Source organism: Bombina bombina, chromosome 2, assembly GCF_027579735.1.
Source record: "Bombina bombina isolate aBomBom1 chromosome 2, aBomBom1.pri, whole genome shotgun sequence".
NCBI classification, from domain to species: domain Eukaryota; kingdom Metazoa; phylum Chordata; class Amphibia; order Anura; family Bombinatoridae; genus Bombina; species Bombina bombina.
In genome coordinates this window covers 1,305,260,188-1,305,276,646 of record NC_069500.1, presented here as the reverse complement: position 1 = coordinate 1,305,276,646, position 16,459 = coordinate 1,305,260,188, and the positions used below count along the sequence as shown (strand labels likewise).

The 16,459-nt window shown below is 40.6% G+C and overlaps 1 protein-coding gene across 1 annotated transcript in view; it reads left to right on the top strand.

The window, feature by feature from the left end:
• Positions 1-16,459, top strand: part of STX18 (syntaxin 18) — a 523,329-nt gene that overhangs the window by 414,072 nt on the left and 92,798 nt on the right. The gene's annotated exons all lie outside the window — the stretch shown is intronic.

Below are 16,459 nucleotides of genomic sequence, written 5' to 3'. Positions count from 1 at the left end.
TAAAGTGACTGTAAAGTCAAAATGAAATGTTCATGATTCAGATACATTGTGCAATTTTGAACAACTTTCCAAATTTACGGTGTTTGTAACTATATTTAACACTGCTATAAACATTGTTACACTGCAACCATATGACTAAAGACCTCACCTAGAACTACTCTTTAACAAAGGATACCAAAAGAAATAAACAAAATTGATAATAGAAGTTAGACAACGGTTTAAAATTCCAATCTCTATTAATTAATTTAAGTTTTTAATTTTGACTTTACTGTCCCATTAAACTGTAAATAAATATAATTTAACTTACTTGTTGGTGATATTTAAATAGCAGTTTCTTAACCTTCTGAAAATGCTCAGCATGAAAGTTCATATACATTTGTAACACTAGAGACAATAGATATATAGATAAAGTTACTGCCCAGAAGTCAGTCTGTATCTAATCTTGAGAGATCTGAGAAAGGAAGAAAGAAAACTGATCTTAGGCTGGCAAGATCATGGTCACGTTACCTATATGATTTAAAGTAGAGGTTTTTTTTTCCTTCCAATAAATCCAATAGCTCCAGTCACCCACTTCTTTCATAGTAATGTAAAAGATAAAAACTGGGTATTATAGACTGGTGTTTAATCCCCTATAAGCCTGTGAGCAAATGGGTATGTCCTGTGGCTTACACGCTGGTTTATGTAGCCAGCAGCCGTCTGAAGGTTGAAAATAAGAGGAACTAGGAACACAAAGAAGGCAACCTCTGGGAAATGGCATAAGCCACCCATGAAATAGGTTTATTATTCTGTAATACCTGATCCTACTAGCAACCAGACCCCAACAATATGGTGTGCTCACCAAGCTGTGAATCTCCTGCACTATAGAGAGGGACATGAAATGCATCATTTAGTGTAAGGACCATTCAGTACAGTAGAACTGCATAAGCAATTGATACATTAGAAAAATGCAGTATCGTTACTTTAACTTTCGGGTGAGCAGTAGATTTTTTCCATTTCTGGCAAATTCTGTTTTTTTTTTATTTCCTTGTCTCCTGTATCATGTGAGGGTTATCGCTTATTCATAACTACTGTGAACTCCATGCTCAGTAAGAGCTGATTCTTCTAAAGTGTGCTTATAAAAAGACTGCACGATTTGATAATAGAAGTACATTTTAAAGGCTTTTTTCTTTTCAAAGGACGTGCTCTCTCTGAATCATAAGTTTAATTTTGACTTTAGTGTGCCTTTAAAAGTTCTCATTCAAATGAGCTGTCCCATGTCTATCTATATACCCGGTGATTGCCGTTGCAATAGTGAGTACTTCACTCATTTTCATAATTTTGCTTAAGAAACCAAGAAGCAAATATTGCAACACACCAGGATTATTAAATGATATGATGTTTATTGTGCATCAAAGCAGCAATCAGCTAAAACATTTTTTATCATCCCCATACATCAAAATAGAAGACATCTCATTTAAAAGATGCATATACTTCCATTAATACAAAGGTGTTAATCTCTCTATAGCTGTCATATGGTTGTCCTAGTAGTAGATTCTTATGTTAAGGTTCATACAAAAGGGCTTCTGTAAATAAAATGAAAACAGTTTGATATTTTATAAAGGATTATTTATTGGGAGTGAATATGTTTGTGTAATATAATAATAGTGATGACTGTTATTGCAGTAGATATATAATTATGTCTATAGATATATTGATTTAATAAGTAAAGTAACCAATTTGCAAATTAGGTTTATTTAATTCTCTCCTGATGTCATATGAATGGTCAGTATATTCAATATGGCGCAGTGAAGCCTAACGGAGAGGCGTTTCATGAAATTCCATTCCCATTATTGTGCAAGAATACTTTTGCTTTTATCAACCATCAGAGAGGGTGAGTGTGCTCCATGTCTGTAATTCAAGAGAGTTTTCATATCGTCACTTTTCCATAGATAAATCATGTGACAAACCTAGCCTTTTTTACTCCAAAATTTAAAAGCAGTGTTCTCGGAAAGACAAATTATTAAGCTATGGGGATTTTCTCTTTGCATGAGTGTTTTACTTCACTTTTCCCAGAAATGGGGATGTTTTATGGCATCAAACAGAAAATCCAAAGTAACTAAGTAAGGGCTTGTTTCCATTGATTCAGTAAAATTGGAGCCGTAAGCTACCGAAGCAGTCAACAGCTAAAAGTCAATTTTGGTTTCGATCGAAATATATTTTGCAACGCGTATAGTCTCTTTTCGCATGTAGGTTTAAGTTATTGTGTTAACACTTCCATCCAAAGCCGCCATAACAAGTTTGTTGCTATGGTAACCCGATCTTACACTATAAAATGTACATTTAATGTCTGCGCTCCTTATCAGTGATCACCTCTAGAGAGAAACAAAAACAAATATACATTTACTTCATTATAAAATAAAATGAAAATAAAAATGTTTTTTAAAAAAAAAAACATTTCCTTCTTAATATGAGGAGAGTCCACAGCATCATTCCTTACTGTTGAAAAATACTAAACCTGGCCACCAGGAGGAGGCAAATATATCCCAGTCAAAGGCTTAAATACTCCCCCTACTTCCCTCATATCCCAGTAATTCTTTGCCTTTCGTCACAGGAGGTTCGCAAAGAAGCAGGACCCGACTGGGAAATCAGGCCCCGGAAATTTTGTATAGACCGGCCCAGCCCCTGTCCCTCTCCAGCCCCACCCCCCTTCAGCCCAGCCAACTATGCCCCGGGAGCCTGACCAGACCTCAACCCAAACACGTTTTAACACGGTTTATAAGTTAACTTTTACACATATGTGCTTATTTCTCAGCTTGAGCTTACGTAAACAAAACACACAACTTATTCTTTAGTTCTCTGGTAGACGATTGATAAAATACTATCGTTTTTACAAACAACAAAAATACTTTATTAAGTGATCCTAAGAAGGGTTAAGGGGTTAAATGACAGGGACATGAAAAAGTTACATGACAGGGTCGACTTAAGAGGGGTTAATTGAAAGGGTCATGAAAAAGTTACATGACAGGATCGTGGAAGGGGTTAAATGACAGGGTCATAAGAAAGTTAAATAACAGGGCCGAGGAAGGGGTATATACCCCAGCCAAAGGGGTTAAATTACAGGGTAGGTAGTGACGGTTACACGTGAGGACCATACAAGTCAGGTGGGCATGGGCTTACCGGTTCTGACCATCAGGAAAAGCGATGTTATTAATATAAAGCCAACACTGGTCTGTAGCTTTTTCATCATAATGTCACTGAGGTGATGAGAAGAGCGGGCTGAGGGTCTTACAGAGGAGAGCGCGGGCCCGGGGGCTGATGACTCCAGGCAAACTGTGCTGTGGTAGACTAGCAAGTCCGTGTGCAGCCAGTAGGGAAGGAGAGCTATCTGAGAGGTTTGGTGCGGGGAGAGCTCTAGGCTGCTGGTTTAGGGGCAGGCTCATTTGCATGCTCCCTTATCATTGTTCAGAACACGAGTCATTACAGAGTACCATATTCTACTGGCATCTGCCTTGCATGGGCCACTACGTACAACAGCACATATAAACAAAACATAATAGGAAAATATTTATTTAATAAGGAATGGCATTTAGTACCTTCGTGTGACCTGGTAAACTGCTTTACTCACTAGTTCATTTCATTTCAAAAGCCCATCACTCCACACACTTCTGCAGACTGCAGCTGCCCCGGTCCAGCCTCTGCCGGCCCACCGGAATTTTTCCTGGTATTCCGGCGGCCCAATCCGGCCCTGCAGAGAAGTGTCAAAAGATTCAGAGTAGTTCCTTATGAAGGGTATCTACCCTTTGAAATGGAACTGAAGTTTTAAGTAGTCTTGTCAGCTTCTCAGTGAGAGCATTGACGAATGTTAGAGTCTGGAGATGCAGGGAGAGTCTTTCTGCGAACGCATCCAACAAGTTTCACTGCCTGCTTCCTTCACTCAAGTCCATGTCAGGAGCAATGCTAAAAGATGGTCAAACCTGAGAGGCTATGTTTCTGTTCCACGGCATAGATTCCGGTAAGATCTTTCATTTTTTTGTTTCTACACATATTATAACGCAAGAAGACAGGGTAACAGTGTGGCTCCTTTTATCTCTATGGAATCGAGGGTTAATTTCTCCGGAGGGGGATTATTGAAAAGGGGGGATTAATCACATAAATGTATTTGATTATGCTGCGACATGTGTGAGATGAGGCTCAGGCAGATGTTGGAACATACAGGGTTTTTTTTTTTTTACTTTCCTTTTTGGAGCTGCACAGCCTAAAAGGCTTTGTGCCCTTTTTTACTATTATAGCAGGGGCGTTCTTGCATTGTGCACCATGTGACCGGGTGTGGTAACACTTATTTCCTCTTTCCTGAACGTGAGGCTTACCGGAGAAGAAGCGGTTTCTCTGTTTGGCCTGGGTCATAGGAGGTGTTGAGTACCCCAGCCATTGGGAGTATAAAGGTGCTGTTTTTTCTTATTAATCAATAGTCTGCTTTGTTAGCACAAGCTATGGAGGATTCTGATGCGTTAGAGGGTACACTCCCTCTTTACCTAAGTCTAATACCTGTCTATTTTGTGAGATGGCCACGGTATACCCGCCTGTTCAATTATGTTCCACATGCCTTGATAAAGTAACCATGTCAAAGAAGGTTAATTTGTTTGATACCACTGAGCCGTCCACCTCTGAGGAATCTCCGTCCCGTGAGGTGCGCACCCTACAGTCATCTCCTAATACACATGCAGCTTCCCGTAGCACTCCTAATCCTCCATCTGGAGGGTCCCTTTTACCGCCAGACTTTAATGAGCAGTTACAAATGGCAGTGTCTGCAGCCTTTAGTGCTTTACCCCACTCTGCTAAGCGCAAGCGAAAGGTAAAATATTGCTATCCTTCCCAGGGGTCATCTACTAGCTTATTGGATTTATCTGATACAAGATTATCCGATGATGATGGCGCCTCTGATACTTCAGAGGGTGCTCTTTCTGGGTCAGAATCTGCTGCCTCTAAGCCTCCAGCTGTGGAGGAACCAGACTTTAGATTTAGGATTGAACATTTACGCTTTCTGCTGAAGGAAGTTTTATCTAAGTTAGAGGTTCCAGAGCTCAAGTTGCCTGAGGAACCTTTGATTCCTAAATTAGATAAGGTCTACGAGGACAGGGTTGTACCACAAACTTTCCCAGTTCCCGTAAAGATGGCGAACATTATTAAGAATGAATGGAAAAGAATTGGTGCTTCATTTTCCCCCTTCTTCCTTTAAAAAATCGTTCCCAGTCCCAGACTCTCAATTGGAGTTGTGGGGTTCCATCCCCAAGGTGGATGGCACTATCTTCACACTTGCTAAACGCACTACTATCCCGCTTGAGGATAGTTCGTTGCTTAAAGAGCCCATGGATAACAAGATAGAAACTCTGTTAGGAAAGATGTTTCAGCATACAGGATATTTGTTTTAACCGACAGCGGCTGTTGCTGCGGTTGCTGGAGCGGCTACCTACTGGTGCGACTCCTTATCTAAGTTGATCAAGGTGGAGGGTCAACGTGATCCAGGAAAAAATGAAGGCCTTAATGGTGGCTAATTCTTTTATTTGTGATGCAAATATGCAAAATTATTCGCCTGAATGCCAAGGCTTCAGGTTTTTCTGGAATAAATACAAGCAGAGCACGAAGCCACCGAGACAAAGTCGGCATGAAGGGGCAGCCCCCGATCCGGCTCTGGATCTTGTAGGGGGCAGACTGTTGCTCTTTTCAGACGCTTTGTTTGGGGACGCGCAAGCCCCGAGGGTCCTGGAGGTCATCGCTCATGGATACAAGATAGGTTTCAAGTCTTCTAAGTCTTTTCTGGTCTGTCTTCAAGGCCAGAAAAGAGAGAAGCCTTTCTGGGGTGCATGAGGGATCTCTCCTCCCTAGGACCTCTTGCAGAAAGAGGTCTGGGGTACTATTCAAACCTTTTTGTGGTCCCAAAGAAGGACGGAACTTTCCACCCGATTCTGGACCTAAAGTGCTTAAACAAATTCCTATCTGTGCCCTCGTTCAAGATGGAGACGATAAGGTCCATCCTTCCCTTAGTTCATGAAGGACAGTTCATGACCACTATAGATCTGAAGGATGCTTACCTTCATGTTCCCATACACATGGAACACTTCAAGTTCATAAGGTTTGCGTTCCTGGACCAGGAGTTCCAGTTTATTGCACTTCTGTTTGGTCTTGCTACTGCTCCAAGTGTTTTTACGAAGGTTCTAGGGGCTCTGCTTGCAGTGGCCAGAACCAGAGGTATAGCCATACTTGGACGATATTCTGGTTCAAGCACTATCCTGTCGTCTGGCAGAAGACCATTCGAAATCTCTTCTGTTTCTTCTTCGATCTCATGGGTGGAAGATAAACTTAGAAAAGAGTTCTCTTATTTCCAGTACCAGTGTGGAATTTCATGGGTACTATAATAGACTCTATATGCATGAGGATATTTCTTACAGACCAGAGACGTTACAAGCTAACTTCCGCTTGTCTTGGCCTCCAGACCTCCTTAAGGCCCTCTGTGGCTCGGTGTATGGAGGTGATTGGTCTCATGGTTTCCAGCATGGACATCATTACTTTTGCCAGATTCCATCTCAGACCACATCAGCTGTGCATGCTGAGACAGTGGAACGGCGATCATTTGGATCTGTCTCAGCAGATTTCTCTGGACAACCGGTCGAGAGAATCGCTCTTCTGGTGGCTTTGTCCAGATCACCTGTCCCAAGGGACATCCTTCTTGAGAACATCCTGGGAGATTGTGACTACGGACTCAAGTCTATCAGGATGGGGAGCTGTTTGGGGTGCCAGGAAGGCACAGGGCATGTGGACGCAAGAGGAATACCTCCTCCCGATCAACATTTTGGAACTTTGAGTAATCTTCAATGCAATGAAGGCTTGACTTCTGGGTTCGTCTCAGTTTATCAGATTCCAATCAGACAACATAACCTCTGTGGCTTACATCAACCATCGGGGGAACTAGGAGCTCCCTAGCAATGAGGGAAATATCTCGGATTCTGGAGTGGACGGAAGCCCACTGCTGCTCACTGTCAGCGATCCACATTCCAGGTGTGGACAACTGGGAAGCAGATTTCCTCAGCAGACAATCCTTTCATCCTGGGGAATGGTCTCTCCAACCCAAGGTGTTTGCGGAGATTTGCAACAAATGGGGGACGCCGGAGATAGATCTCATGGCGTCCCGGCTCAATTCCAAGCTACCAAGATATGGGTTGCTGTCCAGGGATCCTCATGCGGAGCTAAAAGATGCATTAGCAGTGCCTTGGAGGTTCAATCTAATTTTAATTTTCTGCCATTACCACTTCTCCCTCGTGTAGTGGTCCGCATCAAGCAGGAGCAGGCTTCAGTGATTCTGATTGCTCCATCGTGGCCGCGAAGGATGTGGTTCGCGGACCTGGTGGGGATGTCCTCATCTCCTCCGTGGAAGTTACCTTGTCGCAGGGATCTGCTGGAACAGGGTCATTTTGTTAATCAAAATCTAGATTCTCTGAGGCTGACTGCATGGAGATTGAACGCTTAGTCTTAGCCAAAAGAGGTTTCTCTGAGAGGGTTATTGACACTCTCATTCAGACTCATAAGTCTGTTACTCGTCGCATCTATCATAAGGTGTAGAGAGCTTACTTATTCTGGTGTGAAAAGCGTGATTTAGCCTGGCATAAGGTTAAGGCTGCCAGGATTCTTTCCTTTCTCCAGGAGGATCTGGAGAAGGACCTTTCTGCCAGTTCCCTGAAGGGATAGATTTCGGCCCTTTCTGTTTTGCTGCACAAGAGGCTTGCAGAGCTCCCTGATGTGCAATCTTTTGTTAAGGCTCTGATCAGGATAAGACCTGTGTTTCGATCTAGCACTCCACCTTGGAGTTTTAATCTTGTTCTTAAGTTTTTACAACGGGCTCCGTGCGAGCCTATGCATTCGGTTGACATTAAATTGTTGTCCTGGAAGGTTCTTTTTCTATTGGCTATTGCGTCAGCATGCAGAATTTCTGAAATTGCTGCCTTGCAATGTGAGCCTCCTTATCTGGTGTTTCACACTGATAAGGCTGTCCTACGTACGCGTTTGGGTTTTCTATCTTAGGTGGTGTCGGATCGTAACATCAATTAGGAGATTCTGGTTCCTTCCTTATGTTCTAATCCTTCTTCGAAGGAACGTTTACTTCATAATCTGGATGTGGTTCGAGCTTTGAAGTTTTATCTTCAAGCTACTAAGGATTTTAGACAAACTTCTTCCTTGTTTGTTATCTACTCTGGGAAGCATAAGGGTCTGAAGGCCTCTTCGACTTCCTTATCTTTTTGGTTGAGGAGTGTTATACGCTTAGCTTACGAGTCATCGGGACTTAGACCTCCTCAGAGGATTACAGCTCATTCCACTAGAGTGGTGGCTTCAGAACGAGGCCTCTATGGATCAGATTTGTAAGGCGGCTACCTGGTCCTCCTTACATACTTTTTCAAATTCTACAAATTTGACTTTTTTGCTTGCTTCGGCTGAAGCAGCTTTTGGGAGAAAGGTTTTACAGGCTGTGGTTCCCTCAGATTAGGGTCTGCCTTTCCTTTACCCCTCCCATTATCATTCAGTGTCCTCTAGAGCTTGGGTATAGTTTTCCCAACAGTATACTCCGATGGGCGGACTAAAATTTGTTTTTCTCTTCCGTCACTATTTATACCCTGGTATTTCTCCTACTGTTCCTTGTTCCCTTGGCAGAATGACTGGGATATGATGGAAGTAGGGGGAGTATTTACGCCTTTGGCTGGGGTGTGTTTTCCTACTCCTGGTGGCCACGTTCAGTATTTCCCAACAGTAAAAAATGATGCTGGGGGCTCTTCTCATACAGAAGGAAAATAAATTATCAGGTAAATATAATTTATGGGGTTTTTATTACATTTTTCCTCTTTTACACCTAGTTGAGCATGCCGTAATGTTTAAGACATTATTAAAAGCTTCCAACAGTGATTTAAATTCTTTACCGGGCTCCAGCTGCCGGTAATGATGGAAAATCCGGCATCAGAGACTGTTGATAAGCGGAATGGATTTCGACAGCAGTGTTTTCATTTTACAACCTTGAGAAAAATTGTGTCTTAATGAAAACGAGCCCTAAGTAGGTAGGCAAAGTTGGTGATGGTGATTCATTGGATTTTAAATTTTGTTTTCAAATTTACCAGTACCTTCATTAAAACTCCAGTGTTGGGTTTCACCTTGTATAGTGTTTTTCCATAACTGCTGCTTGATGAGATTCTGTGTACTGAGTCAGTCTGTCTGTGCTCTGGGTGTTATATTCATTTCTGCTGACATCCTTTTATGACACATTTTTTTGCAGATACTTTTTTCATATTTAGACGTATTTTTTCCTCTTAGAAGTACTTTAAAGATTATTTAATTATTCTAGTATTTGCTATTAGTCAGTAGTGTTATGTATTTAAGCTAAATCAATTAATTTGTAAAGAGCAGTTCAATTTCATACTAAAGATTTGCTCAAATATATTACTGCATTTGTTTGTTTAAACATCCCAAATTCCCTACATTTTTTGTACAATCTTGGATCTATCATGGCTAAAATACGTATTATTTTTTATTTTATTTTTTTTGCTGTATCCTAGACTCCCTGTTAAAAGGCACCACACATGCTCATCTTTCAAACGTTATACTAGAAAATTGAAGTAGATTTAAAGAAACATTCATAGCTCAGATACAATTGGTTCTCAAGTGATATATTATGTTACCAGCTCTATAGATTGTTCAATAAATGTATTCCTTCTCCCTTGGTTTTCCTGTTTAAAAGCCATTCAGATTCAGTCTGTTTTTTCATCTCTCCTTGTCATCTTCTCCATAGCTCTTCTGCATTTTTTTGGCTTGTGTTTCCTCCAAAAAGAAAGACAATCAAGGACAGAAAATGTGCTAAGGATTAAAGATGTGTCTGTTGATCTGTTAGATGTGTTGTAGTAAAAGCAGAGAAAGTGCTGAAATCAAGATAAAATACATTTTGTTGCAAAGAGAACTTGTCTGCAAGTGGAGATTTCCTCCCAACTCATTCAGACAAGTGGATGCAGCAATAAGGGGGAAGCATGTTTAGTTATTGACCTAAAGGGAAATAGTGTGCGCCACGGTTGCCAGGGAGCAAATGGCTTGTGCGGGGGTGAAGAAACAAGTGTCAGACGCAAGACATGCAGTATTTAGTGTGAGCATGTGTGCTTCCTGGGAATATTAACTTGGTGATTCATTGTTCTGTTTTTCTAGGAATAAATTCAGTAAACACAGAAAATGGCTTGTGTAGACAATGAAATACAAAATAAAGAATAGATTACTGCTCATTATATATTCACGTGTATGAATCACACTCTTGGAACAAAGAAATTAATTATTTATGACACACATCTTGAAATATATGTTCCTATATAACATTTTGAACTCCATCATGTAATATCATGATACTGAGAATTTCTGTTTATACTTTGACTGCTAAGTAGAACTGCCTAATTGCTAGAAGGAAATTAAACACTGCATTGTTTGTGTAAAAAAACAAATTGTGCTTGTCCCACACTTCTTAGAGAGGCCACAAATCAAATGCTGTAACCTGCAAATCATATAGGCAGTTTGCAGCATTTTTAAATCCTAGGTTGCTGAATTGTATTTTTATTTTTTTTGGAACTCTCCAGAGTGTGGGACAAAGACGTTTTTCAAATGGGCAAAATTGTGCATCAGTGCATTTCATTTTTGAATATAACAATTTTGCAATATACTTCTTTTAGCAAAGTACTAGTAAATGCTATCACTGATTCAGCTGTGCATGCCTCTTGTACCTGCATTCACAGACAACGCTTGCTCAGAGGGTACAGTGGCTTGTATGGTGTAAATTAGCGAGGTGTTACGTGAAAGTCATTGCGGTCACAAGACACATTGGTGCTTCCTCTCTGAGCTGGCATTGTTTTAGTGAGGGTGTACTAGGCATGTGCATCATACGTGCATATATCGCTGAAACAGTGATAGCTTTTACTTGAAGCATTTTTTTTAATGGAAGTGTATTGTAATAAAACGTCTAGTCAATGCTTAAATGGACTTATGCACATTTTCATTTTGACTATTACTTTCCTTTAAATCCTTCTCCTCATGTCATGTATTGCTATTGCCAGAAGTGACTGTTCATTATGGTCACTTGCACATTCTCCATTTTTTTAATAGCACTTTGCCTCCTACTTTTTGAAAAATAGTTATTTCATATCTTTTGAAAAACATAAGTCTTTTGTAGTTTTATTCAAACCTATTGTAATTATTAAAAGACAAAACAAAAAGCTTTGCAAAATTCAACAAATTTAGCAACTAAATTGATGGCTTGCAGAACGCCATGCAAATGTATTACCGTTTGTAATACACAGCTTTCAAATAGAGCAAATTCAGCAGAGAAGATAGGCATCTCAGGTTCTAATTGTGAAACTGAAATATTCTTTTGTTTTTTTGCCAACTGCCATCTCCTGTAGGTCTGTATCTAATCTTTGTCAAATGCTTCTTTAGCAAGAGCTTTCTTATGTTAATTAACATGTGAATACACATTAATATTAATTAAATTCATTTTTGAAGCTCTATGGAATAAATTTTCCTTTTTTTTTCCCTTTTTTTTTTGTTTCCTGTCACTGTTAACGTATGATAAGACAAGATCTTTGGTTCTGATATCTGACAGTAACAAAATCATTCTTCTAATTGTGTCATTGGAAATCTCCACTTGTATTTAACTGCACTCAGTTGTCACACCAGTAACTCCTATAAAAGTAAACATTTAGGGCCAGATTACAAGTGGAGCGATATTTAACGGTCCTGCTTTAGTGCTAACTCCGCTAGAAGTAAGGTTTTTGCGTGAGTCGGGTAGCGCTCATATTACAAGTTGAAAGTAAACTGTTTTCGCTCTTGCGCTAACCCGATGCGTGTAAAAAGCCAAAGTTAGAAAATTGTGCTATATCATATTCCAGCATACAAAGAGAAAAAAACCTCAGTAGCGCAAAAAACAATATTTAGTGGATAACCACTTACATCCAGATAAAGGTATGGTGGATTACAAAAGTTCAACCAGCCTTCAGAACAAAGCGGTGTGACGGTTTCAAAAGAATAGCCAAAGAAGCAAATCCCGGAGTAAGTCCCCCACTGCTGCCCAAGCCTGCTTTCTTCTTACCGGAATTAATGGGATCTGCGATGCACGGGTACCTTATACCTTCTCCAAGTGCTCGTCTCTCCACTGGCTCAGCTGCTTGGCGTCCTCGTGGGTATGGGAATGTACGGCGTCTCTCCAAATCGCCTTTCACCGGGTGCCGGATCCTATTGGCTGGTAGTGATGTCAGTCAACTTGAACCAATCCATGGTATGAATAGAGCTGAAAGTCCACCAATGGCTGCTGGAAGAAAACACACACCTCCCCACAGCACGATCATCCAGGAATCACTGGCCAAAATAGCAAAAATTAGAAAAAACGGTAATCCTGGAGTGAATAAATAAAAACGTCTTTATTACAAAATTAGTTAAAATGGAAAGGCATACACAAAAGAAAAACAGCAGGTGTGGCACTGTCTGGCAGCCAGACAGTGCCACACCTGCTGTTTTTCTTTTATGTATGCCTTTCCATTTTAACTAATTTTGTAATAAAGACGTTTTTATTTATTCACTCCAGGATTACCGTTTTTTCTAATTTTTGCAATATCATATTCCCCCATAGAAGTCAATGGATCAAGAAAAGTGGGCGAAAAAACATAACACCCTACTCGCGTATAAACCCGACTGCATATTCTCAAGTGCGCTAACCGACATTCAAATATAAATATTTAATATTCCAATGTTCTTCACATAGAAGAATGTTTTATTTATTCATAAATACATATTTCTATATATATCTGATGGTATTTTGGTACAATATATACACACACGAGATTATATATAGGTATAGATATACAGTATATATACACACACACATATATATATATATATTATCTATTTATAAATACATAGAATGTATTCCCCTGTGTGCAGTACATTGAATGGGAAATATTTACAGAAAATACACAGTATTCTACTTTTTTTAAATAGCAATATTGCATAATATGTTTTTACAAGTTTTCATCTACTTCAGTGCATATATATATATATATATATATATATATATACAGTATATATGTTTATATGTGTGTGCATATGTATTTGTGTTTATATGTGTATATATGTCTGTAAATACATATATAACACAAATAAATACATATGTACACATATATACTTATTCAGACATGTTAAAGCCCTTTGTCTGCCTTTTTTTTCTAACACCTGAGAGCTCATAACTTTTTTGTAACTGTACTTTGTAATGTATTTGTGACAATTTTTTGTTTCGCGAAACAGTTAACCAGAGCTCTGAGGATGCGGTAATCATTCTAGCATAAATTTGCGATAGCGCTCAAGCGATCGTGTTTACTTTCATTTTGTAATACGAGTGGGTAACTCGATGCGCGCAAACACGTGCAATAAACCCCTTTTCTCTTGTAAGGTGTATCCAGTCCACGGATTCATCCTTTACTTGTGGGATATTCTCCTTCCTAACAGGAAGTGGCAAAGAGAGCACACAGCAGAGCTGTCCATATAGCTCCCCCTCTAGCTCCACCCCCCAGTCATTCTCTTTGCCGGCTCTAAGCAATGGAAGTGTAAAGTGAATGTGGTGTTAGAAATTTAGTTTTTATTTTCTTCAAGCAAAAGTTTGTTATTTTAAATGGTACCGGTCTGTACTATTTACTCTCTAGCAGAAAAGAGATGAAGATTTCTGCAGGGAGGAAGATGATTTTAGCATGTTGTAACTAAAATCCACTGCTGTTCCCACAAAGGACTGAGGAGTACAAGAAAACTTCAGTTGGGGGGAACGGTTTGCAGGTCAGGCTGCAATAAGGTATGTTCAGTCATTTATTTCTAGACAAGACTGTGATAATGCTAGAAAAGACTGATAAGATCCCCATGAGGGAAGGGTAAGCTGTATTCAGAGACTAAGTATGGAATTGCTAGCTTACATAACAGGGCTAATTTATGCTGGTTGACACTACTTAATGGCAAACGGTTTTTATTGAAAAATATCGTTTTCTGAGACACTTTGAAGGTTCCTTTGGGTTTCTTTCAGGGGTTGTTACCCACATGGCTATTATTTAAACACTTAGGAGTGTTTCTTTAGGCCTCACAAGCACCGGAGTAAGGTGGGAGGGGCCTAATTTCGCGCCTCAGATGCACAGTTTTAGTGACTAGAACTTCAGGCTGTTTCACATGGAGGGTCCTGCTACAGTTTGAGGACACATAAGAAGCTTTTTCCCCACAAATCTGACTCCTAAGGGCAGGTAGGGCCACAGCAGAGCTGTGGCAGGGTGCTGAAGTTGTTTTAACCGGTCTGTTGGCTTAATATCGATCCGGTTTGGGCATTAAGGGGTTAATCATTTTTATTGCTAGTGGTGCAATCTTACTAATGCTTTAGGTACATACTGTGAAAATTTCGAAAAGTTTGCTGCATTTTTCACTGTTTTGGAAAAATTGTGTGCCTTTTTATCTCTTAAAGGCACAGTAACGTTTTTTGCAAAGTGTGTTTTTGCTTGATTAAAGTGATTTCTAAGCCTGTTTTGCCTTACTACTAGTCTGTTAAACATGTCTGACACCAAGGAAAATCCTTGTTCAATGTGTTTAGAAGCCATGGTGGAACCCCCTCTCAGAATGTGTCCCACTTGTACTGATATGTCTATTCACCTTAAAGAACATATTGTTGCACTTAAAAATGTGGCCCTAGATGATTCTCAGATAGAAGGTAATGAGGTTAGACCGTTAACCTCTCCCCAAGTGTCACAACCAGTTGCGCCCGCTCAAGCGACCCCTAGCACCTCTAGTGCGTCTAACTCTTTTACCTTACAAGACTTGGCGGCAATCATGGATAATACCCTCTCAGTGTTTTTATCTAAACTGCCCGTGTTACCTGCAAAGCGTGATAGCTCTGTTTTAAGAACAGATTCTGAGTATTCTGACGCTTTAGTAGCCGTATCCGATATACACTCACAACGTTCTGAAATGGGGGCGAGGGATGTGCTGTCTAAGGGAGAAATTTCCGATTCGGGAAAAGTTGCTCCTCAGACAGACTCAGATACGTTGGCTTTTAAATTTAAACTAGAACACCTCCGCTTATTGCTCAGGGAGGTATTAGTTACTCGACCCTATGGTGGTTCCAGAGAAATTGTGTAAAATGGACAAGTACCTAGAAGTTCCTGTCTACACTGATGTGTTCCCGGTCCCTAAGAGGTTTGCGGATATCGTTACTAGGGAGTGGGATAACCCAGGTATTCCCTTCGTTCCCCCCCCCCCTGTTTTTAAGAAAATGTTCCCCATATCTAACCCCATGCGGGACTCGTGGCAGACGGTCCCTAAGGTGGAGGGGGCTGTTTCTTCACTTGCTAAACGCACAACTATACCAATCGAAGACAGTTGTGCTTTTAAAGACCCTATGGATAAAAAATTAGAGGGTTTACTTAAGAAAATTTTTGTACAACAAGGTTTTCTTCTCCAGCCTATTGCGTGCATTGTTCCTGTAACCACTGCAGCTGCTTTCTGGTTCGAGGCGCTGGAAGATGCGCTCCAGACGGAGACCTCATATGAGGACATTATGGACAGAATTAAGGCTCTTAAGCTGGCTAATTCTTTTATCACAGATGCCGCTTTCCAAATAGCTAAGTTAGCGGCAAAAAATTCAGGTTTCGCCATTTTAGCGCGCAGGGCGTTATGGCTAAAGTCCTGGTCGGCTGATGTGTCGTCAAAATCCAAACTATTGAACATCCCTTTCAAAGGAAAGACCCTCTTCGGGCCTGAATTGAAAGAGATTATTTCAGAAATCACTAGGGGAAAAGGCCATGCTCTCCCCCAGGACAAGTCCTTCAAGACGAAGAACAAACAAAATAATTTTCGTTCCTTTCGGAATTTCAGGAGCGGTCTTGCTTCATCCTCCCCTGCTGCAAAGCAAGAGGGTAACACTTCACAACCCAGGGCAGCCTGGAAGCCTTACCAGGGCTGGAACAATGTTAAACATGCCAAGAAGCCTGCTGCTGTCTCTAAGACAGCATGAAGGGGTAGCCCCCAATCCGAGACCGGATCTAGTAGGGGGCAGACTCTCTCTCTTCGCTCAGGCCTGGGCAAGAGACGTACACGATCCCTGGGTCTTAGAGATTGTATCCCAGGGATATCTTCTAGAATTCAAGGACTCCCCTCCAAGGGGAAGGTTCCATATTTCTCGTCTGTCTTCAGACATGATAAAGAAAGAGGCGTTCTTACACTGTGTAGAAGACCTACATACAATGGGATTGATCCACCCAGTTCCAATTGCGGAACAAGGGCTGGGGTTTTACTCAAACCTGTTTGTGGTTCCCAAAAAAGAAGGAACTTTCAGACCAATCCTGGATCTCAAAATTCTAAACAAGTTCCTCAGAGTCCCATCATTCAAGATGGAGACCAT